The following is a 24,578-nucleotide window of genomic DNA, read 5'->3' on the forward strand; positions in this document are numbered from 1 at the left end:
CTTACCAGACCCGCCCTCCACGCCCCAGCCTAGCAGGTTCGGTGGGTCGCCCAGGTCGTTAACTCCCAGACCCGTTAGAACCGGTCAGGAGAGGAATGTACTGCTCGATCCTGATTGGCGGCGGGAAGAGGGTTTGAAAAATGGCGGGCCTCACGCTGACTGGCTGGGACTGTAAACGGTGGGAGTGGTTGGCTCGGGAGAGAAAGCCCCGCCAGATTTAAAAAAACCTAGTCGGGAGACAGGGGGTTGGTCTCCTGGCTTGGCGACGGCGGCGGCTCGGTTTGCTGGCGCTAAGGTAACAGCAGAGGTCCGCTTTGCCCTTCCTCCGACCACCATTTAGGTCCTGTCTGTCTCCCGCCTCGGCTCAGCCCTGCAGTGTTGGCTCCTGGGAGCTGTAGTCGCTCTGCTCTGTGGCCCTGCAGAGTCTCCCCTGAGCCGCCCAGAGAATAATAAATGGGGAGAGCCTGGAGTTTGCCCTGCAAAACCGATTGCCCAGCTCCTCCCGCTGTTGCTGAGGTTGGCGTAGAACTCGGGGAAGTCAAGGCAGGGAACCTCGGAAAGGGCGAGGGGGGGGGCGGGAGGGAGCCGTTGCCGCGTCCCGTGGGGTGTTACAAAACGTTCTGAAAGTAGGTGCTTCCCGCCGAGGGAGTTTCCCTCAGAAGGCCCCTCCTTCCTTCCCTCTTTGTCTCGGGTGACAAATACTGGGAGGTAAACAAGGGCACCCTCCGGGTCCCGAAGGGGCGGAGGCGGCGCCTTGTCCCCCCGGCCCCGCCCCCTCCTGCCGGGTCCGGAATTCCAATCCCCAAGCGCCTGGGCCCCCACGCCGCACACCGCAGCGCTGCGCCGGTAGCTCGGAGTCCGGCGGCTTCCCTGTCTTTGGCTGGCCTGGCCTTCGCCTGGGCATTCACTGCCTCATCCTACTAGTGTGATAGTTTTTAAAAATTGAGACTCGCATAAAAGCAATGCATGCTCCCTACTCCACCCCCAGTTGCGTAGATCCTCCAAACGGCATATCGCCACATTTTACAGGCTCCTCCAAGCGCGGGTTAAGAACCTCCGTGTTAGTATAGGGAGAGCGCGCCAAAGCTACCTTACCTTACTGCTTACCAGCGTCACAAGCTGCTTTTCCCAAGGTAGAGGACTTTAATTGACATCCTGGTGTACTATTTCTGTGGTATTTAGTTTTGAGGGGTTCCCCCCACTTTTGACATATAGGTTGCATGACTCAATAAATTTAAATATTTTGTCTTAATTTTTCCGTAAGTTCATTGGCACTTGTTAGACTATGCTCTTTGGCTTATATATGGTTATCATAATAGTACTTGAAAACCAGCAGTTGTTTATCTATGTTTACTAATAAAAATGAGATCTTAAAAAAATGTATTTTCCTAGGAAATGGATAATGGTTGTCCAACATTGTGAGTATACTTAATGCCACTTAGGAATGGGTAAAATGGTAACTTTTATGTTGTGTATGTTTTACCACAAAAAAAATAAAGTGGCGGTTTTTCAAACAGGAAAAAAATGTATTTTCTTGTATTTAAGTGTCCCAGAATTTTGTTAAGCATAATCCTTAGCTGATAACATTCTCTTTTCTGCCTTAAGTTGCAATACCTACAAAATCAGTTACAAAAACACCCAAAAATCCAAATAAGTAATTCATACTACTTTATTCAAATATCAGTTAGTGAGACACTAATGCATTACACTTTTAAAATGTATTTTTAAGTTTTATGTTTAGAATTTTTTAAATTATGGCATAAAGTAAGCTGTGTTTATATAAAAACTGGGCCTTTATTCAAGAACTGTATATTGAATATGCCAAGCATTGAGCTTGGCAGTCGAGATACAAAGATGAAAAGTCATAGCCTGTGCCCTCAAAAATTTAGTGTAGAGAGACAAAAATAGGAAACAGTACAACATTAGTTAAAATTGTTCATTAATGAGAGCATAAGACAGTCACCTAAAGACTGTGTAGGGAAATAGGAAAACCCTTCTGTGAAAGTAGCATTTGAGTAGAGGTGGATTGGAGAATTTCAAGCAGAGGGAAACAAAAAACAGAAAGGCCTTTGAGAGAGCCTGGCTTGTTTGGGGATCAATTAGTAGTAGTTCAGTATTACAGGAACTTAATGATGATGGTACTCAACCTGCAGCTTATAAAGGAATTTAGTCCTTATCTCCCCAGTGGAAAACTGGGGAAAATGAAATAATTAGGTTTCCACATTAGATAGCGGTGTTGATAGCGTGGTATAAATGAGGTAAGGTTAGAAATCAATTCACTGGGTTCATTCTTTTCTATGAGTCCGAAACTGTAGTCAAAGGGACAATGGTAATAGATGTGAGTCACTTATTTACATGAATAATCTCTCACTACAAGCTAATCAACTTTTTAATGTTCACTAAAGTTTTATTTCACTTGAGGAATTTTGCATTATTTGTATAATTTAATAGGATGGCTTCACAACCTGCTTTTTTTTAATGTTACTGTAATGCAAATAGTGAATTTATTCACATCCAAAATCAGAGCCACTAACTGAAGTTTACATTCTATTCTAGCACTTCTGTTTTCTAAGAATCATGATTCTTAGATCTCTTTTCTTTCTATTCCATCACTTAAACTAGCAACTGATTGGATTTGGGGTACTATTTTTCATAAAGGTTTTTTTTTTTTGGAGTGCAGTGGCTCAACCTCGGCTCACTGCAACCTCTGCCTCCCAGGTTCAAGCGATTCTCCTACCTCAGCCTCCTGAGTAGCTGGGATCACAGGCGCATGCCACCATGCCCAGCTAATTTTTGTATTTTTAGTAGAGACAGGGTTTCACCATGTTGGCCAGGCTGGTCTCAAACTCCTGACCTCAGGATCCACCTGCCTCAGCCTCCCAAAGTGCTGGGATTACAGGTGTGAGCCACCGCACCTGACCCAGAAAGATGTTTTAATCACTTCCCAGTAGTTGATGCCTAGGAGAGGCAAAGGGCCACAAGGGTAAGCTAAGAGTAGATGCTCAGCTCACCTAAGGATTATAGGTTGAATTGTGTTCCCCCCACCAACTTTCTATGTTGAAGTCCTAACTAACACCCTGTATCTCGGAAAATGATCTTACTTGGAAATATAGTCACTGCAGAAATAATTAGTTAAGATGAGCTCACACTGCAATAGGGTGAGCCCCTAATCCAGTATGACTGATGTCCTTATCAAAAGGGGAAATTTGGACAGAGACAGCCATAGAAGTAAGATGATGTGAAAAAGACACAGGAAGAAGATGGCTATCAACAAGCCAAGGAGAGAGGCATGGAACTGATCCTTTCCTTACAGCCCACAAGGAAGCAGGGAAGGAACCACCCCTGCTAATATCAATTACCATTCTCTTCTCCATAACAGCAGAGAAAAGGAAAACATTTCTATATTTAACCTACTTTTACCATCGCTGCCAAGACTTCACTCTTATAACACACTTCCTGACTTAAAAGTACCATTAAGAGGCACAGTAAAGTAATAAAAGAAATAAGGCTTAGCTGAGATCACATACAGTTTTTGGTTACAGAACAAGCCCATTTTTTGTGTGAAAAATATATACAGAATCTGGTAGCACAAAAAATCTAGTCCTAAATTTAATTCTCAAAAGATGAATTAAATACACACACTCAAAACATAAGGCCAGTTCACTATACTATTATTTGCCACACTATTATGACTTTATCAGAAAACTAAAATGTCCATTAAAGAGTTAATACTAAATGTGTTTCTCATTGTTTTAATCCTGTTGCAGTCCTAAATGCCAAGTAAGATTGTATGTCTCAAAAAGTTTTAAAGCCACTTTTTCAAGAACATATCAATTGTATATATTCTAAAAAGTCCACAAATTTATTTCTATTAAAATGATACACATTTCTAAAACATGTATCAAGGTGAAACATGTATCAAAATAATATAGAGGAAAATAGTTGTGTTTTTCATTTTTTTAAAAATGCGTAAATTAGAACCCAGCCAGGGCTTGTGTTTTTGAATGGTTCACTTAGCATTTCTAGGCCTTTTCAGATGGAGTTTCACTCTTGTTGCCCAGGCTGGAATGCAATGGCATGATCTTGGCTCACTGCAATCTCTGCCTCCCAGGTTCAAGCGATTCTCCTGCCTCAGCCTCGAAAGTAGCTGGGATTACAGGCATGCGCCACCATATCCAGGTAATTTTGTATTTTTAGTAGAGACGGGTTGGTCAGGTTAGTCTCGAACCCCTGACCTCAGGTGATCCACCTGCCTAGGCCTCCCAAAGTGCTGGGATTATAGGCATGAGCCACCGTGCCTGGTCTTTTCTAGGCCTTAGATTGATAGACAATAAATTGAAGTTTATGGGATAATCTCCAAGGTAGAATTCAGCTCTTAAATCATATGATTCTATAATTCTGTGAATATGTGATCACAGTGTGGGAAAATAATACATTTTAACTTATGCAGTTGGGCAGTCAGGAAATTATAATTTCATTTTAAAGAATAAGTAACTTGGGTCATATGAAATCCCTTGACTATAAGAGTGCCAATGAAGTCAGGCGCAGTAGTTCACGCCTGTTAATACCAGCACTGGGAGGCCGAGGCAAGTGGATCACCTGAGGTTAGAGTTCGAGACCAGCCTGGCCAATATGGAGAAACCCCATCTCCACTAAAAATAAAGAAATTAGCCACGCGTAGTGGCGTGCGCCTGTAATCTCAGCTACTTGGGAGGCTGAGGCAGGAGAATTGCTTGAGCCAGGGAGGCGGAGGTTGCAGTGAGCCAAGATCACACCATGGCACTCCAGCCTGGGTGACAGAGCAAGACTCTGAGCTCAGGAGTTTGAGACCAATCTGGGCAACATGGCGAAACCCTATCTCTACCAAAAATACAAAAATTAGCTAGGCATGTTGGCATGTGCTGGTGGTCCTGCCTACTCAGGAGGCAGAGGTGGGAGGATAGCTGGAGCCCAGGAAGTTGAGATTGTAGTGAACCGTGATCACACCACCGCACTCCAGCCTAGGCGACAGAGCAAAACCGTGTCCCAAAAGATATAAATAAGTTTTAAAATCAAAACAGCATTAGGATAAAGTTGATAGCCCAAATATAATAATGTAGACTAAACTTTACATTACACAGTATTGCTCAGTCATCCTATTCTTTAATTAAAATAACCTTACCAGCATTTTTCCCTGCCAGATGATATCAGTATATTACTTTACTTGCCAAACTTTGTCTGAGTTCAGCATCTCATGAATTGTAAAATATAAACATTAGGCAATAAACTATGAGTTAGTGAAGCTGTTTCCAAAGTAGTCCTCTAACACCTCTAAATCGCTATTCTGTTGATAAACTGGAATTTATCTAGAGCAGTTGTAATAATCTGACAGGAATGATCTGTGTTAATGCCAGTTATTGAAATTCCTAGCATTTATTTAGTTTTCCTAAAAACTTGACTTTTCATAATCTGTGGTCATCAAACAGAGGTAACAATGTGCTAGCAGTCCTCACTCTCAGCACCTCCTCTGCCTCGGCGTCCACTCTGGGGGCGATTGAGGAGCCCTTCAGCCCATCACTGCACTGCGGGAGCCCCGGCCGACGCCTGGAGCCAGCTCCCTCTGCTTGCGGGGAGGTGTAGAGGGAGAGGAACCCGGGCTTACCACAGCGCTCACAGGCCAGTGCAAGGTCCGGTGGGTGCGGGCTCGGGGAGCCCCACACTCAGAGCTGCCGGAGGGCACCACAGGCCCAAGGCAGTGAGGGGCTTAGCACCCAGGCCGGCAGCTGCGGAGATTCTGCTGGGTCCCCCAGCACTGGCGGCCCACATGCACCAAGTTCAAATTCTCCCAGGGCCTCGGCAGCCTACCCCCGCAGCAGGGCTCAGGACCTGCAGCCCGCCGGTCAGAGCCCCACCTCTGTGGTGCGCTCCCACGCAGCCAGAGCCTCCCCGATGGGCGCCGCCCCCTGCTCCCTGGCACCCGGTCCCATCTGCCCAAGGGCTGAGGAGTGAGGGCACGTTGGGCAGCTCTGCCTGCAGCCCCAGTGTGGGCTCCACTAGGTGAAGCCAGGTGGGCTCCTGGGTATAGTGGGGACTTGGAGAACTTTTATGTCTAGCTGGAGGACTGTAGATGCACCAATCAGCACTCTGTGTCTAGCTCAGGGTTTGTAAATGCACCAATGGGTGCTCTGTATCTAGCTAATCTAGTGGGGACTTGGAGAACTTTTCTGTCTAGCACTCCGTGTCTAGCTAAAGGATTGTAAATGCACCATCAGCGCTCTGTGTCTAGCTCAAGGTTTGTAAATGCACCAATCAGTACTCTGTATCTAACTGATCTAGTGGGAACTTGGAAAACTTTTCTGTCTAGCACCCTGTGTCTAGCTAAAGGATTGTAAATGCACCAATCAGCACTCTGTGTCTAGCTCAGGGATTGTAAACGCACCAATCACCACCCTGTCAAAATGGACCAATCAGCTCTCTGTAAAATGGACCAATCAGCAGGATGTGGGTGGGGCCAGATAAGGGAATAAAAGCAGGTTGTGAGGGAGCCAGAGACAACTGGCTGGGTCCTCTTCCAGGCTTTGGAAGCTTTGTTCTTTTGCTCTTTGCAATAAATCTTGCTGCTGCTCGCTTTTTAGGGTTCATGGTGCCTTTATGGGCTGCAACTCTCACCGGGAAGGTCTGCAGCTTCACTCCTGAGGCCAGCGAGACCACGAACCCACCGGGAGGAATGAATACTTGCAGACGGGAGGAACGAACAACTACAGATGCCCCGCCTTAAGATGTATAACACCGCGAAGGTCTGTGGTTTCACTCCTGAAGCCTGCGAGACCATGAACCTACCAGAAGCAAGAAACTCCGAACACATCTGAACATCTGAAGGAACAGACTCCGGACACACTATCTTCTAGAACTGTAACGCTCACTGCGAGGGTCAGCGGCTTCACTCTTAAAGTCAACGAGACCAAGAACCCACCAATTCCGGACAAAACCAGATTGGAAAATACTGATGGAAAGTGAATATACACTTATTTTTTTAAGCCCTTCTGCAAAGCAATAAAAAGTTTTGATAATTATTAACTCATAGCCAACCTTAAGTATACTTTATAAAAAGTTAGTTGCATATAAAATAATTGCTTTCTAGAGTTTTATAATGTAAAAACCCAAAAACTGTTACTCTGCACCCAGTTTCTCAAAGACAAATCTTACGTTGGTGCTTAATATTTTCAAATTGTTTTAAAAGCTGTGAGAGGGGAAGGATCAGCCTACTGAAGTATTATGAAACAGGCACATCCACTACTGGGTAGATCGCCAATTCAGAAGCCTAACTGTACACTCACCCCAGAAATTCAATTTACTGAAATAACACTGTTTTTGAAGAAGTGAAGCACAGGTTAGGAAGGAATGAAAACCTCTCATTCTGATGCTAACATTTTCAATGCAAAACAATTAGTCAAATATATTTTGTTTTCCTATTTAAACAACTATTTTTGTGAGTTATGGTAAACTGGCCAGGTGCAGTAGTTCACACGTGTAATCTCAGCATTTTGGGAGGCCAAGACAGGCAGATTGCTTGAGCTAAAGAGTTCCAGACCGGCTTGGGCAACATAGTGAGACTTCCTTTCTACTAAAAAAAGAAAAATTACCCAGGCTTGGTGGTGTGTGCCTGCAGTCTGTGCTACTGAGGCTGACGGCAAGAGGCTCGCTTGAGCACAGGAGACAGGGGCTACAGTGAGCTATGACTGAGCCACTGCACTCCAGCCTGGGATAGAGAGTGAGACTCTGTCTCAAAAATAATAATTAGAAGAAGCAGCAGCTAAATGTCCACAAGAAAGTTACTTAGTTCTAAAATCCTCTACTACAATTAGAAAAAAAATGACAAGTTGCAAAAATCATGTTGAAAATACTTTGGAGATCTGTTGAAGCAACCAAAAAATAACTCAAATTAAAATTCCAGACCGGAAAGAGCCCTTCCTAGGTATGCTGATGAGTTTTGAAAACATTTTGTAGATTTTAGGCATGGAACTGAAGTCAGTCTAACTTGGCCTAGGTAAAAGGATTTTGACTAAATGAAAGAGACTCCAGCAAGCATCTGTCAGTTGTATTGGTGGGCGTTAGCACAATCAATTGGAAACTAAAGGACTCTGAAATATCCATAATGGCCCATTTTCCACAGATTAGCTGAATGCCAAGGTGGTATGGGAGACGAGAGAGTTGTGCCAGAAGCTTCTAAAAGACAAAGCTAAATGTCCCAGTGTTTCACAGTGTTTAGTGGACAAAAGTCCAGCTGGAGGGAGGGGTCTGCCACAAACTTATCATTGTCTTTTCCTAAAGACATTTGACATTTTTTGAACTTGTTTAGGCAGGAGTGTAGAGACACAAGTTCAAACCCTCCAAAGAACAGAAATGAATTTTTCATAGTCTTTAAGGGCTAAGGAGACACAGACTGTCAATCCCTTAATCAAAAGACTGTGTGATAGTGTCTTAATGTATGAGCAACAGAAATAAGCCACAGATGGAAGGGTCTTACTAAAACTTTGCAGCCTAGCCTGGACACAGCTCAATCTCTAATTGGATTGAGATAATCCTTTAACTTTCTCCCTGTTAGCAATAGGTAGAATATTGCAAAAGTCAAACCATCTCTAGTAGAAGATATCATCTGGACCACATCATAATATATAAATAAAGTATTGAAAACTAAAGACAGAAAATCTTAAAAGGAACCAGAGGAAAAAGGAAAAATAATTCAAAACAGCAACAGTAAGTCTAAATGCTGATTCTTCAACAGAACTAGGGAAACCAGAATCCCATAGAATGACATCTTTAGATCGCTGAAGGAAAAAAAAAAAATTGCTAACCTCAAGTTCCATATCCAGGGAAAAAGCTTTCAAGAATTACAGCAAAATAAAGATGTTTCTGGACAAAGAGAAGTTGAGAGAATTCACTGCGAGGAATCCTACTTAAGGAAAATAATCTCAAATCCTTAGGAGGAGGAAAAGAGCATAATCAAGGGTAATTACGTAAATTTTAAAAGAGTATTACCTTCTTAAAACAGCAATAATAATGTCTTGTGGATTTTTATAAACTGGACAAGTAGAATCTATGACAACGATGGCATAAAGGGTAGGAAGAATAAGTAGATTTAAATTGTTACAAGGGTCTGACCCCATAAGAGTCTCTGTGGTGTTTTTTTGTTTTTTGTTTTTTGTTTTCCTTTGAGACAGTCTCGCTCTGTCGCCAGGCTGGAGTGCAGTGGTGCAATCTTAGCTTTCTGTAATCTCTGCCTCCCAGGTTCAAGCGATTCTCCTACCTCAGCCTCCCAAGTAGCTGGGACTACAAGCGCGTGCCACCATGCCCAGCTAATTTTTGTATTTTTAGTAGAGACGGGGTTTCACCATGTTGGCCGGGATGGTCTCGATCTCTTGACCTCATGATCCACCCACCTCAGTCTCCCAAAGTGCTGGGATTACAGGCATGAGCCATCACACCCAGCCTTGTTTTGTTCTTGAATTGTAATAGAATTGTTCATTTGGCCCATATTCAGATGAATATCTGTCACTTTCATATACTAGCAAATCATCCTTTTGTAAATTTTTGAGACTGAGTCTCACTTTGTTGCCCAGGCTGGAGTGCGGTGGCACCATCTCAGCTCACTGCAGCCTCCGCCTCCCAGGTTCAAGTGATTCTCCTGTCTCAGCCTCCCAAGTAGCTGGGATTACAGGCATGCGCCACAATGCCCAGCTGATTTTTGTATTTTTAGTAGAGTGGGGTTTCACCATGTTGGCCAGGCTGGTCTCAAACTCCTAACCTCAAATGATTCCTCTGCTTCGGCCTCCCAAAGTGCTAGGATTACAGGCGTGAGCCACTGTGCCTGGCTGAAAATAACTTTGTATCTGCTTTTGTGTAGGTGTTTTCTGCTAAAGTAAATTTGTGATATATTAATACTATATTGACCTTATATCAATTCAATGATTGATAACGACTTAAAACTGAAAATTCTTGTGTAAATACTCATATAAAGGTGGCATATTTACAACTTTGTCCTCTAAATCGTGTTGTTACTGGGCTTAGTATTTTGACTGTATTTAAAAATATATTCACAAACTATGAAATTTTCAGATACACTTTTCAAAATATACATCTAATTTTAAAGCCTGGAATTCTAATCAGACTGAAAAAAATGCGCTTATGCATAATTGAGGATTATGCATCCTTCACCCTGCTCGGGCCACTCCTGGAGTCAGGGTAGTAGAGCACAGCACTGCAGAGGCCGGAGCTAGAGTAAAAGAAAAAATGCCTTCCATCCTCTTGGCTTTGAATCTCCCATTAACAGAACTGAACTGGAAACAAACTGGCAAGTGAATCTGGGAAACGATTTTTAGGATTCCAGTACTCTGTAATATAGAGAGAGTAAAAGAATGAGAATGGAACTGACAGACAACAGACAAATAACCAGCACAGTCAAACAACTGGCAAGTGGTAGAGTTTAGATCTCAAACAGTCTAGCTCCTGAGTCCATTCACTTAACTGCTACAGTATGCAGTGACACTATGATATGCTATAGCAACATTATTTCATACATTTTTAAATTAATGGCTGATGACGAATGCGGGTTGACAGGAAAGAAATTGTAGGAATTGGATTCATTAAATATTCCAGAAATATTAAGTTTCTACTTTGTGCCGGACACTACTCCAAAACCAAAATGAAAGGAAGATGAAGGAAGAGAGTTCCTTTCTCACTGTTTCAGACTGGACAAAATTCCCTGTGAATGATTCCAACTGGCTTGATTTGAATCGTGTGCCCCCCTCATTAAGCTAGGCACTTTCGGGGCAGGTATTAGGGGAAATAACCTAGTGGAAATACTCACTAGAAACCTGAGACAAGGATTTTGTTGCAAATAGTTTATCTAAGAGGTGCAGGAAACACCAGTAGGAGGTGGGGAAGCGAGACAAAGAAGGGAAAATAGTCAATAAAGGGTGCGGTATCAAGCCAGCTACCACTTGTAATGACTGCAGCATAATCCCATGAGAAAACTCTGGGAAAACACAGGCCTCAAAGTTATCCCATCTGAAGGCCAAGCGAGCTGGGGTATCTACATAACAAATCTTTCCAGTCACTGGGTGAAGGCTGCTAGAGTGGGAGTTTGTTAATTCCCAGGCATTTCCAAATTGCCCTGATCACACAAGGACAGAGCTGCCTTCCACAGCTTTGGAGAAAGCCCTCAGCCAAGAAATGAACCTTGAAGTGGTAATGGCCAGAGAGACAAGAGCAGGGTCTGTCTCAACTTCTTCACCAGGTAAAAATTTTATCTGCCTAATGCATGGAGTTATAAATTTCAAAAGAAAGAACACCTATGAAAGAGTGTTATAAAATATAAAATATAATACCAAAAATTCTTGTTTAGGAGTTTCTTGAAGGCAGGAAGTAATATCATGTTTTTACATCTCTCATAAGGCCTAGTACAGTGCTATGCATATGCATAGGCTCAAATATTTACTGGATGAATTTTTCAATGTAATGATTATTAAATATTCATTAAATATTATTTTCTAGGTTAATAGGTGTTTTTAAACTTATAGTTCATATCAATAACTCATTACTGTTAACTTCTGAAAAACTTCATCTGTTTGAAAACTATAAAGTAGCATGGTCTTGTTCTATTCCTTTGTCTAAAATTCTTAAATCTAGTTTGTTGTTCAGAACTCTGTTAATTACCCAAAACCCATTTTCTCCTTTTTTCTTACTTTAAAAAATACCTTGATTATAAACAAGTTATTGATAAATTATTGCAGATTCAAACCAATCATGAGAAAGCTATTCTCAGTAGCATTCGAGAAGGGTAAGAAAATCGTAGACATCAACCCGGACATTAATTGAACTACTGAACCAATACCAGTAACCATCTTCTCTCAGTCTTCTTATATGTCAGAAAAATAAACTCATAATAATACAGTTAGGTAGGTATTCTATTATATGCAGCCATTGACTAATAACTTTTTTAATAGCATTTTTTTCTTCTTTTGCATAGCAACCCCAAGACAAGTCATTTATTTCTGGACTAGATTATTTCATTACAGTAACTCATCAGAAAACTGAGATAAGCAGTAAGTATTTGGTCACTCAAGTTTTAACTATTTTGGATTTCCCCCTAACTAAAGAAAGACCACGGTTTTTCCCTACAGCTCTCTACCTGTGCTGGCTCCATATTTTGACACTTATATCTAAAGAAGCTCAAGAGGGCTCTATCACCAAGAAAGCTGTAGTGAGATGATAGCCTTTCAGATACAAGTTAAAGCCACATGTCCAGTTATGCATGTGATCTTCTGCAGAGCCACTTTGCTTATTTAAAAAAAAAAAAAATCTTCCATTCTGTCACCAGGATATATTTTGAAACCATCCACTTATCTCCATCTCTACTATCATCACACAAGCTCAAGCCACAATAATTTCTTATCCAGACTATAGCAATAGACTCTGAACTGGTCTACCTGATTCCAGAGACTTTTGGCTTTAACATTGCATCCTCCACAGAATAGCCAGAGTGTTCTCAAAACATGAAACAGGTTAATCCACTTTCCAGCATAAAATCTTTGAATGGCCTCCAATTCCAAATAAAATGTAATACATTATCATTGCATACAATGCCCTGCATAGCCTGCCCTCTTCCTATCTCTTTGACTGCATCCCCTACCACTTTCACTCTCACTCCCTATACTATAGCTATATAGAACTATTTTTTAGTTTGTCAAACACCAAAATATTTTTTGCCTCAAGACTTTGGCACATACTATTGCTTCTGTGTTTAATGCTCTTATCTTCTCTCTCATCGTGGCTGGCTCTTTCACTTCAGGTTTAAGCTTAAATATAAAGTTACTACCCAACTTCCTCTTATATCACTGGTTATAACATTCATCACTATCTGTAATTATATATATATATATATTTGTTAGCCTATTAGTTTAGTATCTGTATCCTTGCCTAGACCTCCAGAGGGTAGAGACATGCTCCTTTTCTTCTCCCTTAACAAAGCATTTGGTACATAAGTCCCTATAAGTTTGAATCAGAATGAATGAATGAATGAATGAAGGACAGTAATTTTATTTGAAAGCAATCTTCACATTCCAAGCTGGCCTTTTTTTTTTCTGTCTTTCCATGTAAAAGAGTGATGTATGATTGCAGCTTTCATCACTCTGGTGACCCAGATACTCAGATATTTTTATGATCCCCTCAAAATTAATTCGAAATAGATTTTTACTGCATTCCTAGGATGACAGAAACCGGGAAAAATATCTAAGGAATTTTCCCTGACACCAAAATAAGTCAAGAGTGTGGGGGCAGAGGATGAGGATTGGTAGGGATGCCAATCATGTGCTAGACTCAAGCATGGTAATTTGAGTGGTAAGTAAACCTGGGAAGCAAATTAGCCATGAAAACAAATACCCAAAGCAGAAGTTTGAATTGTAATCCTTACCTATAGGCCCACAAAAAGGAAAGGAAACCAAACTGGATACTACATTAAGCTGGGACTCTTTCAATAAACTAAAATGGTAGCATGTTAGTAGCATACCTTGTCTCTTGGCAGAAACAGGTGGAAATCCTTACTGAGGGAAAGCATCTTACTTTAGAAATATTACAGACTGATGGAATAAATATAAGTACAAAATTAGAGATGACCAGGTACATGAAGAAGCAAGCCACCATTGAACATCCAAGTAATTCAGATATTTACAATTGTTAGATTCAGAATACAAACATTTTTAATAAGAAAAAGGATGAAATGACAAAGATGAGGAAGCAGCAGGTATCTATCAGGAATGACAAAAAAGTTCTGAAAACAACCAAATGGATCTTTGAGAAAGAAAAAAACAGTTGTTGAAATCTTAATGAATGAGCTACACAGATTAGATAAAGCTAAAAATACCATATTTTGCTGAAAAAAATTAGTTAGACTGAATCACAGAAGAATGAGATGAAAAATATTTTAAAAACAAAACTGAGAAACATTGGAAATAGAATAATGTTTATCAATATTGCAATATGTTTGATTAGTCCTAGAAAAAGAATAGAGAAAAGCACAAAGTGGCACTATTTTAATATTCTTGATGCATTTTTTTCATTGTGAATGATATGAATTCAAATTTAGGAGCATAAAGTAACCCAAGTAGCTTAATAAAAAGAAATCCATGACAGACAACTTCAAGGTGAACTTGAAGATATATATGCAGATATATATGCAGTCAAAATATATACACACACACACATGTATACATATATATACACATATATATACATATATATACACACACACATATACATACACTTTTTTTTTTCTTGAGACAAAGTCTCGCTCTGTCACCCAGACTGTAGTGCAGTGGCACCATCTTGGCTCAATGCAACCTCTTCCTCCTGAGTTCAAGTGATTCTTGTGCCTCAGCCTCCCGAGTAGCTGGGATTACATGCGTGCACCACTATGCCCAACTAATTCTTGTATATTTAGTAGAGACAGTGTTTCACCATGTTGGCTAGGCTGGTCTCAAACTCCTGACCTCAGGTGATCTGCCTGCTTAGGCCTCCCAAAGTGGTGGGATTGCAGGTGTGAGCCACCATGCCCAGCCCGAAAAATAATTTTAAAAGACGCAAGAGAGAAAAGAAAGCTCACCTACAAAGGAAAACAGTTACACTGATGGCAGACTTCTCAGCAGCAACAATGGAAGCTGGAAAACAGTAGAAAAATACCTATAATATAAAGTGCTGAGAGAAAATAACTGCCATTCTTGAACTGCAAGAATATGAGCAGGCCAGGTGTGGTGGCTCAGGTCTGTAATCCCAGCAATCTGGGAGGCTGAGGCAGGATTGTTTGAGGCCAGGGGTTCAAGACCAGCCTGGGAAATATAATGGGGCACTCATCTTTACAAAAAATTCAAATGTCGGCTGGGCATGATGGAAGGCACCTGTAGTCCCAGCTACTCATGACAGTGAGGCAGAAGGGTCATTTGAACCCAGGAGATTGAGGCTGCAATGAGCTACGATCTCATTCCACTGCACTCCATCCTGAGCAATAGAGCAAGACCTTGTCTCAGAAAAGCTATATGGGCAAATAAAAATCTTAAGGAAAATTGAGAGACTATCAACATACTAGCCCTAAAGGGACTACTAAATTATGTACTTCAGGAAGAAGGAAAATAATCCTAGAAAGACTGTATGAATAAAAGGAAGAGTGAGCATTATTTTTTTAAAAAAGTAAACAGAGCTTCTTGTATAAGAAAAGGAAGGTAGATAAGTAAAAAACAGTCAGAAGCACAGAGAATTGGGAAAGTGCAAACTACAAAAAAGACCATCAGAAATAAATGCAACGGTGTGACTTCTAACATTCATGTAACTCGAGACACAGAAAATAAAGAGAGAAAATAGGGGAAAGGGATATTTGAAGATATAATAGCCAAGATTTATCTACAACTGATAAAAGACAGTTATAGTAATAAAGAAGTGTATAAACTAAACCTAAGCCTCACACCTTATACAAAAATTAACTCAAAATAGAAAATAGTCTTAAATGTAAAATATAAAACTATGAGACTTTTAGACAAAACATAGGAGAAAATCTTTGGGATCCAAGCGTGAAGAAAGAGTTCTTAGACTTAACATACTGCAACAGCATGATCTATAAAAGGAAAAACTGAACTTTATCTAAACTAATAAATTTTCCTCTGTGAAAAGCATTAGGAGTAGTAAAAGGCAAATTACAGACTAGAAGAAAATGCTTGCAAACCACACATCTGACAAGGAGCTGATATCTGTAATATATAAAGAACTCTCAAAACTCAATAAAAATCCAATTAGAAAATAAACAGAAGACATGAATAAAAACTTACCATAGATGGTTTACAGATGGCAAATAAGCAAATGAGATATTCAACATCATTAGCAATTAGGGAAATGCAAATTAAAACACCATGCCATATCACCACACACCTATCAGATTGGATAAAATAAAAATAGTGACAACACCAAATACTGGCAAGGATGCAGAGAAGCTGGATCACTTACGCATTGCTACTGGGAATGTAGAATGATACAGCCATTGTGGAAAATAGTTTGCAATTTCTTAAAAACCTAAGCATGAAACTGCCCCACAGCCCAGCAATTGTACTCTTGGATATTTACCTCAGAAAAATGAAGGACTTTCTCCAAAAGTAAATAGGGAGAAAAAAAGAAAGAAAAATACAGACTTACATTTTCAAAAAAACCTGTACATTAATGTTTATAGCAGCTTTATTCATAATATCCCCAAACTGGAAACAACCCAGATGTCCTTCACTGGGTGAATGGCTAAACAAACTGTTCCAAATCCATACCATACTACTCAGCAATAAAAAGGAACAAATTACTGATACATGCAACAGCCTGGATGAATCTCCAGGGAGTTACATTCAGTGGGGGAAAAAAAAAATATTCCAGGCCAGGCGCGGTGACTCACGCCTATAACCCAACACTCTGGGAGGCTGAGGTGGGTGAATCATGAGGTCAGGAGATCAAGACCATCGTGGTCAACATGGTGAAACCCCATCTCTACTAAAAACACAAAAATTAGCTGGGTGTGGTGGTGCGCACCTGTAGTCCCAGCTACTCCGGAGGCTGGGGCAGGAGAATCACTTCAACCCGGGAGGTGGAGGTTGTGGTGAGCTGAGATCGCAACACTGCACTGGAGCCTGGCAACAGAGCGAGACTCCGTCTCAAAAAAGAAAAAAAAAAATTTCAAAGTTTATGTACTATATAAGCCCATGCTTTTTTGAATATTTTGTCTTGAAATGACAAAATTATAGAAATAAAGAACAGTTTAGTGGTTGCCAGGTGTTCAGGAGGCAGTGGGGACGGGAGGGCAGTGGGTGAGGCTATAAAAGGGAAATTTGAGGGATCCTTGTGGTGATGGAAATGTTCTGTATCTTGACTGTATCAATGTCAATTGCTGGTTATGATACTGTACTACAGTTTTGCAAAATATTGCCATTGGAGAAAACGAGGTAAAGACAACACAGTGTCTCTCTGTAATGTTTCTTACAACTGTATGACAATGTGCAATTATCTCAAGAGTAAAAGTTTAATTTTAAAAACTATAATAACAAGCTACTGGAGGGGGACATTGAAAGATGAAAATAATTTGTAAAAAAAAAAAGTGGGAAATAAGAAAATGAAATAGGACAAAGAGAACAAATAAAAATGTAATGTGGTAGTTTTAAATTCAAATATATTGAGTAAGTATACCAAGACCAAGATTGTCAGACTGGTTACAAAATCAAAAACCCAATCATATGCTGTTTAAAGAGATATGCCATAAAAATGGCACAGAGGTGAAAGAGAAAGGATGGAAAAGTTTATCATAAAAGCACTAACCAGAGAGAGCTGATATCACTTCTCTAATAGCAGACAAAGTCAAATTTGTTTCGATAATACTACTAAAAACAAAAAGAATATTTCATAAAAGACTCAGCAAATCAAGATAACTAGAAATCCTACCACCTATTGGGAGGCTGAAATGGGAGGATTGCTTGAGCCTAGGAGTTTTTAACCGGCTTGAGCAACATAGTAAGATCCCCTCCTCAAAAATGTACAAACAAAAAAACAGAAATATCATGGACAATCCAATTGAAAATTCAGATGAAATAGACAAATTTCTTGAAAACACATTCTGTATTAGTTCGTTCTCGCATTGCTATAAAGAAATACCTAAGACTGGGATATTTATAAAGAAAAGAAGTTTAATTGGCTCATGGTTCTGCAGGCTGTACAGGAAGCATAGTGGCTTCTACTTCTGGGGAGGCCTCAGGAAGCTTCCAATCATAGTGGAAGGAAAAGCAGGAACAGTTGTCATATGTGGCAGGAACAGAAGCAAGAGAGAGAGAGGGAAGGGGGAAGTGTTACACACTTTTAAACAACCAGATCTTATGAGAAATCACTATCATGAGAACAGCAAGGGGATGGTGCTAAACCATTAATGAGAAACTGCCCTCATGATCCAGTCACCTTCCACCAGGCCCCACCTCCAACAATGGGGATTACAATTCAGCATGAGATTTGGGCAGGGACACAGATCCAAACCATATCAACATCTTAATGAAACTGACAGATGAAGAAATAGAAAACCTGAATGTTCCTCTATCTATTAACAAATTGAGCCTGTATGTAACCTTCCCACAAAGAAAATTCTCAGCATGTTTTGCTTCACTTATAAGTTCTATTAAACAGGCTGAGCATGGTGGCTCACATCTGTAAATCCCAGCACTTTAGGAGGCCAAGGCGGGTGGCTCACTTGAGGTCAGGAGCTGGAGACCAGCCTGGCCAACATGGCAAAACCCCATCTCTACTGTTAATAAAAATACAAAAAGTAGCCAGGCATGCTTGTGTATGCCTATAATCCCACCAACTCTGGAAGCTGGGGTAGAAGGATTGCTTGAACCAAGAGGTGGGGGTTGCAGTAAGCCGAGATCGTGCCACTGCTCTCCAACCTGGGAGACAGAGCAAGATTTTGTCTGGAAAAAAAAAAAAAAAAATTCTATCACATATTTGGAAAGTTCACAAACTCTTCAATACAAAATAGGAAATACAAAACAGGAAATATTTGAACTTGTTTTATGAAGTAAGCAAAATCTTGGTAACTAGGGTTGCCCAGTTAAATTTGAACTTTAGATAAATAATGAATAATTTTTAATATAAAATATTTCACAAGATATAGTAAAAATTATTCATTGTTTATCTTTAAATTCAAATTTAACTGGGTTTCCCATATTTTTATTTGCTAAATCTAACAACTGTGTTGGCAACAATACTTGACAAATACTTTACAAGGAAAGTAAATTACAGGCAGGTCTCTGTTATGAAGATACATACAACAATCCTGAACAAATTATTGATAAAATAAATCCATCAAGTTTCAAAAAGGATGACATTATGTCCCATCTGGCATTCTTCCAGAAATGCAAGATTAACATTCAAAAATTAATAAAAAGGCCAGCCATGGTGGTTCACATCTGTAATCCCAGCACTTTGAGAGGCCAAGATAGGTGGATCATTTGAGATCAGAAGTTTGAAACCAACCTGGCCAACATGGTAAAACCATGTCTCTAGTAAAAATACAAAAATTAGCCTGGCATGGTGGCATGTGCCTGTAGTCCCGGCTACTTGGGAAACTGAGGCAGGAGAATCGCTTGAACCAGGGAGGCAGAGGTTGTAGTGAGCTTAGATCACGCCACTGCACTCCAGCTTGGGTGACAGAGGGAGAATCCATCTCAAAAAAAAGAAAATAGAAAATAAACATCAATGTTATTTTCTGTATTAATGGAATGAAAAAAAATCATCCAGTCATCCCAAGATGCAGAAACATTTGATAAAGTTAAACCCCAATTTATAATTTTTAAAACTTTTAGCAAAGTAGTAAAAGGGATCATCAATAATTTGATAAAAGATATATGTAAAAGCCCTACAGCAAACATTATATTTAAAGTGAAATGTAGAAGTAAGTTTTTCCTGAGATTGGGATTGGGACAAGGAGATTCACCATCACGTTTCTATTCAAATGTGTATTGATGTATTGATAGTTCTCTCCAGTGTAATAAAGCCCTCCTTTCCCCCCAAAAGTATAAAGACCAGAAAGAAAAAAAAATGTAATATGTAAAGTAATGGTATACGTAAGATATAAAGTAAAATAAAAAACGTTGTTTAAAAACTCCAAATTGCTGGGTAGATTGGATGCAATCCTAATATAATTTTCAGCAGGTTTTTAAGGAATGTGGGTGATTCTAAAATTTGTGTATAAATGCATTGGGCCAAGAAAAGACCATAATCTTGAAGAGCAACTAAGTTGGAAGACCAGACATCAAGATATTGGATATCAAGATTATCAGAAAATGGCAATAGTTAAGCTGTGTGATATTGGTGAGACAACAGGCATACAGACCGAGGGAACAGAAAAGACACACATAGAAAGTCGCTTGATTTATGACAAAAGTCTTAGTACAGTATAGTTGGGAAAGGATGATATTTTTAAATAAATGGTGCTAGGTTAATTGGAAATCCACACAGAAAAATTTAAATTGAATGGCTACTTCACATCATATACAAATAACAGTTTTAGGTAGATGATAGTCCTAAATGTAAAAGACAAACACTGAAGCTTCTAGAGGATAATAGAGGAGAATATCTTCAGTATCTTTCCAGGAGATAAAATTTTCTTAAGCAGGACACAGAATGCACTAACCAAAAGGAAAAAAAGGATGAATTAGACTTTATTAAAACTAAGACCTTGTGATCATCAAAGGACATGATTATGGATGTGCAGAGGCCAACCCCAGGGTGGGTGAAGATATTTGCAATACATCTATCCAGTGAAGATCTCATACCCAGAAAATATGAGGACTTCCTACAAATCAATAAGAAAAATACATCATTTGTATAAAATGGTCAAAAACACTTGAGCAGGCATTTTACAAAAAGGATAAAAAAATGGCCAATAAACATAAAAATGTTTAATAACAATAATCAAAGAAATATAAATTAAAACCATAATGAGATACCACTACACACCACTAGGATGGATAAAACTTTAAAAACTAATATAAAGTTTTGGCATGGATATTGAGCATCTAACTCTCATACACTGCTGGTCAAAGTCTAAATTGTTACAACCACTTTGGAAAATAATTTTCATCCACTAAAGCTGGTCATAGACACATTTATGTCCCAGCAATTCTACTCCTAGGTCTACGCTCACAGAAATGCTCATGTATATAAAAATAATTCAGTAAACATACTGGAGTGTTTATAGCAGCAATTTTTGTAACAGCTCACAAGGGAGTTGGAGTGAATGATCAAGTAGAGTTCGGGAAAAGAAATTGGATATATCTAGTCCAGCCATTTTCTTCCCCTTTTCTCTTAGGAGCAAGCTGCCTTCAGGAATCACACATTCTGTTATCTTCATCCAGGTGTTATTTTTCAAATTTCAGTGTGAGTATGGCCTTTGGTTGAAAGATTTCTCTCTCTAATCCTGGGGCTTAGTATTAGGAAGTTCACTTGCCTGCTGAACAAGTCAATTCTCTAATATTTATTTCATCAGTAATAGAGGGGATGTTTATTCTCTATATGTGATGTCTTTGGTCTTATTTCTCAATTGCTTCATATTATTTAATGAGCTTCTGTATGGTCATAACATCTGGTGCATTAGCCAAAATCCTCAAGAAATAAGACAACAAAAAGGAGGTGGATGGGAGATCGAACATGCAGAGGGACTGAGACTTTTAGAGTCAGCTGTATAGGTAGCTTTAAATTTTTATGGTGCTTTTGTGAGCACAAACCATGTGAATCCTTGACCTTGGTCTTTGAGGCTTCTATTCTGCAATCAGACAGATTTTTTACAGTTATACAGTTTGCTGTGCTATCTGTAAGCATCTTTAAATCTTAGGTCTTATGAATTCATTCACTTTGGGGGACTACTGAAATTTGTAATAATAGACAAATAGCTGTTTTTAGAGGACCCTGCTAGCCCTAAGCAAACATGCATGAATCTCAGCAAACAGCCTCTTAAAAGCAGATGAGGCTGGGCATGGTGGCACACACCTGTAGTCCCAGCACTTTGGGAGGCTGAGGTGGGAGGATAGCTTGAGCCCAGGGGTTTGAGGCCAGCCTGGGCAACATAGTAAGACCCCATCACTATAAAACATGTTTTTAAAAAACTAGCCAGGCATGGTGGTTTTCTCCTGTAGTCCCAGTTACTTGGGAGGCTGAGGTGGGAGAATCATTTGAGCCTAGGAGGCTGCAGTGAGCTGTGGTCATGCCACTGCACTCTAGCCTGGGCAACAGAGCGAGACCTTGTCTAAAAAAAAAAAATGCCGGAAAACAGATGGGCCTTACCGGCTGCCCTAAGTAAGCTAAACCCCTGCTTCATAGATCAGACTAGGCTCCACAAACCTACAAAGGCTTCAGAGACCTTAGTAAATAGAAGGCAAGGAGGACCTTAGCAGACACAATCCTCAGAGAGCAGATAGCAGCACCTTAGCTCTCTCATATGTAGCCCCTACAAAACCACCAGATTTCTATAGCATATGCAAGCCCTAATTTTAAAAAGATATGATCATAGGGAAAAAACACATGAGAGGCACATCAATTATTTGCTGCTTATACTACATTTTTCAGCTAGGTCTACAGGGCAAGACTCATCCTATACCCAAGTTTCATGTATGTTACAAAGCACTAACATTTTAGCTTTAAATTGTTACTGCTAGGCCTAGTTGGACAGTGTGGATAAGCCAAATCCTATCCATTTGTATATTGTTTTTGTCTACCTATAGGACCAAAGGAGGAAACTATGTAAGTACTGTACAAACATCTTGGATTCATGCGGATTGCTCACAAGCTCTTGAGGGTCACTCACTATCAGGTTGATTTTAATTTGTTAATCTCATATGTTCTGACCATGGCTTTATCTGTCATGTTATACTCAAATATTAGCTTCATTCATAGAAGGGTAATGTATTTTTATTATCAAATAATGGGGATTCTTATTATAAAGGCTACACCTTCTTTTGGGGTTGGAGTAGAGAAACAGCTTGATTAAATTACTGCAAATCCAAGGGTTAAAAAAGCAATTTAAAAGATTGTGCTTTGAAAATGGGCTTTAGGAATCAATTGTGTTCAAGAAATCAAGAATACGAGACCCTGGTCACAGCAAGACCCCATTTCCCCCGCCCCCTGCTACCCCCCGCAAAAAAAAAAAAAAAAAAAAAAAAAAAAAAAAAATATATATATATATATATATGTGTGTGTGTGTGTGTGTATATATATACATTTGTGTGTGTATATATGTGTGTGTGTGTATATATATATATGTGTATATATATGCCAGGTGTGTTGGTGCACACCTGTAGTCTCAGCTACTCAGGAAGCTGAGGAGAGAGGATTGCTTGAGCCCAGGAGTTCAAGGCTGCAGTGAGCTATCATCACCACTGTACTCCAGCTTAGGTGACATAGCATGACCTTGTCTCTAGGCTGGGCAGGGTGGCTTACACCTGTAATCCCAGCACTTTGGGAGGCTGAGGTGGGTAGATCACAAGGTCATGAGTTCGAGACCAGCCTGACCAATATGGTGAAACCCCATCTCTACTAAAAATACAAAAATTAGCTGGGCGTGGTGGTGAGCACCTGTAGTCTCAGCTACTCGGGAGGCTGAGGCAGGAGAATCGCTTGAACCCGGGAGGCAGAGGTTGCAGTGAGCTGAGATCGCGCCACTGCTCTCCAGCCTGGACAGAGCGAGACTCTGTAACCAAAAAAAAAAAAAAAAAAAAAGACCACATCTCTAAAAAAATAAAAGAAAATAAAAAAGAAATAATAGAGAAGCTAGCGTGACTTGGAAAGTGTGCTTCAGTCTTTTTTTCAGAACAGGAATAACAGAATAAAAACAAAATAAAGGTTGGCAGGCTGGTTGCACTTGAGGAAGAAAGAGGTTTTCTTAAGAGAACATCTGACCTTTTGGGAAGAGAGCTTTTAGAAGGAAAGACAAAGATGTGAAATGGAAATTAGATCTTAAAGTCCAAGATGGACACACATAAAAGAGAAATGGAGATGCACCTGTGTCTAAATGTCCTTAAAGAATGCACTAGAACATGGGAAAATGTCTTTATGGTTATTACATCAGAAAAATGACTGAGGCCCAAATAAATCTAATAGAAGAAGACAGACAAGATTTCAAGGGGCAGATTAGAACAGCTCCTCAAAAGGAATTAGGGTCTAGGAAACCACTGAGAGTTTCTCAGGGCATAGATTGACTTTGTAAGGGCAGTTAGGGGAGCTGCCTCTTAAAAGCTCAGGGCTCGATTGCAGGGGATTTAACTTACACTTTAATTTTTCCTTAGGAATTTGATAATGGGAGGTGGTTTGTATTTAAATGTGATACATCTGTGTATTGTTAGTATTTTGTTATTGAAATGATTTTATATGTTTCATTCTCAGAATAGCTTTATGTTTTAATTTGAAGTCATTAGAGTCTCTCTGCTTACTATGGTGTACAACATGACTAGATATAATTTGAAGTAGGAAATAGAATAATTTTCAGCCCTGAGCATCGAGTGTCCTTGAAATTGATCCAAGTAATGTCTTGTTTTAATCCATTTCAGAGCCTTCTGGGGAACAGAGCTACACCGTATACTTTGTTCACAAAAGAGTGGAGATTAGGATTGAGGAGTGGGCTGACCTCTGAAAGTGGGAGCAAAATTATCCTGGTCAACTGCTGAGCTCCCAAAGCGGATAACCACATCCCGGAAGGACTCTAGGCTTAGTATTTAAGCATAGTGGGCTTATAGAAGAAAATCTTCAGAATGGCAAGTAGAGGTGGGGAAATTCTTCTTTATCTTACTCAGTTTCCCTACTCACTTCTGCCCTAAAGAAGCAGGATTATTGATTGGTGAATTTGGAAAGAAAACTGGCATTCCTCTTCCAGTCCCCTCCTCTCTCCTTGGGGAGTTAGCCTGCTCTCCCATACTGCACATGTTCTGCTTCCTTTTGTGCCACAGCACAAAAGAGAAGTGGCCTGTGGCTTTCCAGCTCTCCCTATGATT

General features: G+C 40.0%; 1 long non-coding RNA gene across 1 annotated transcript; it reads left to right on the forward strand.

Annotated features, from left to right (window-relative positions):
* The first annotated feature begins 244 nt into the window (after positions 1-244).
* LOC141410357 (uncharacterized) lies at positions 245-7,065 on the forward strand. The gene is made up of 2 exons (XR_012435216.1): positions 245-295; positions 6,615-7,065. It is a non-coding gene; the product is annotated as an uncharacterized lncRNA (long non-coding RNA).
* Positions 7,066-24,578: the final 17,513 nt, after the last annotated feature.

This window comes from Macaca fascicularis, chromosome 5 (genome assembly GCF_037993035.2).
Source record: "Macaca fascicularis isolate 582-1 chromosome 5, T2T-MFA8v1.1".
NCBI lineage: Eukaryota > Metazoa > Chordata > Mammalia > Primates > Cercopithecidae > Macaca > Macaca fascicularis.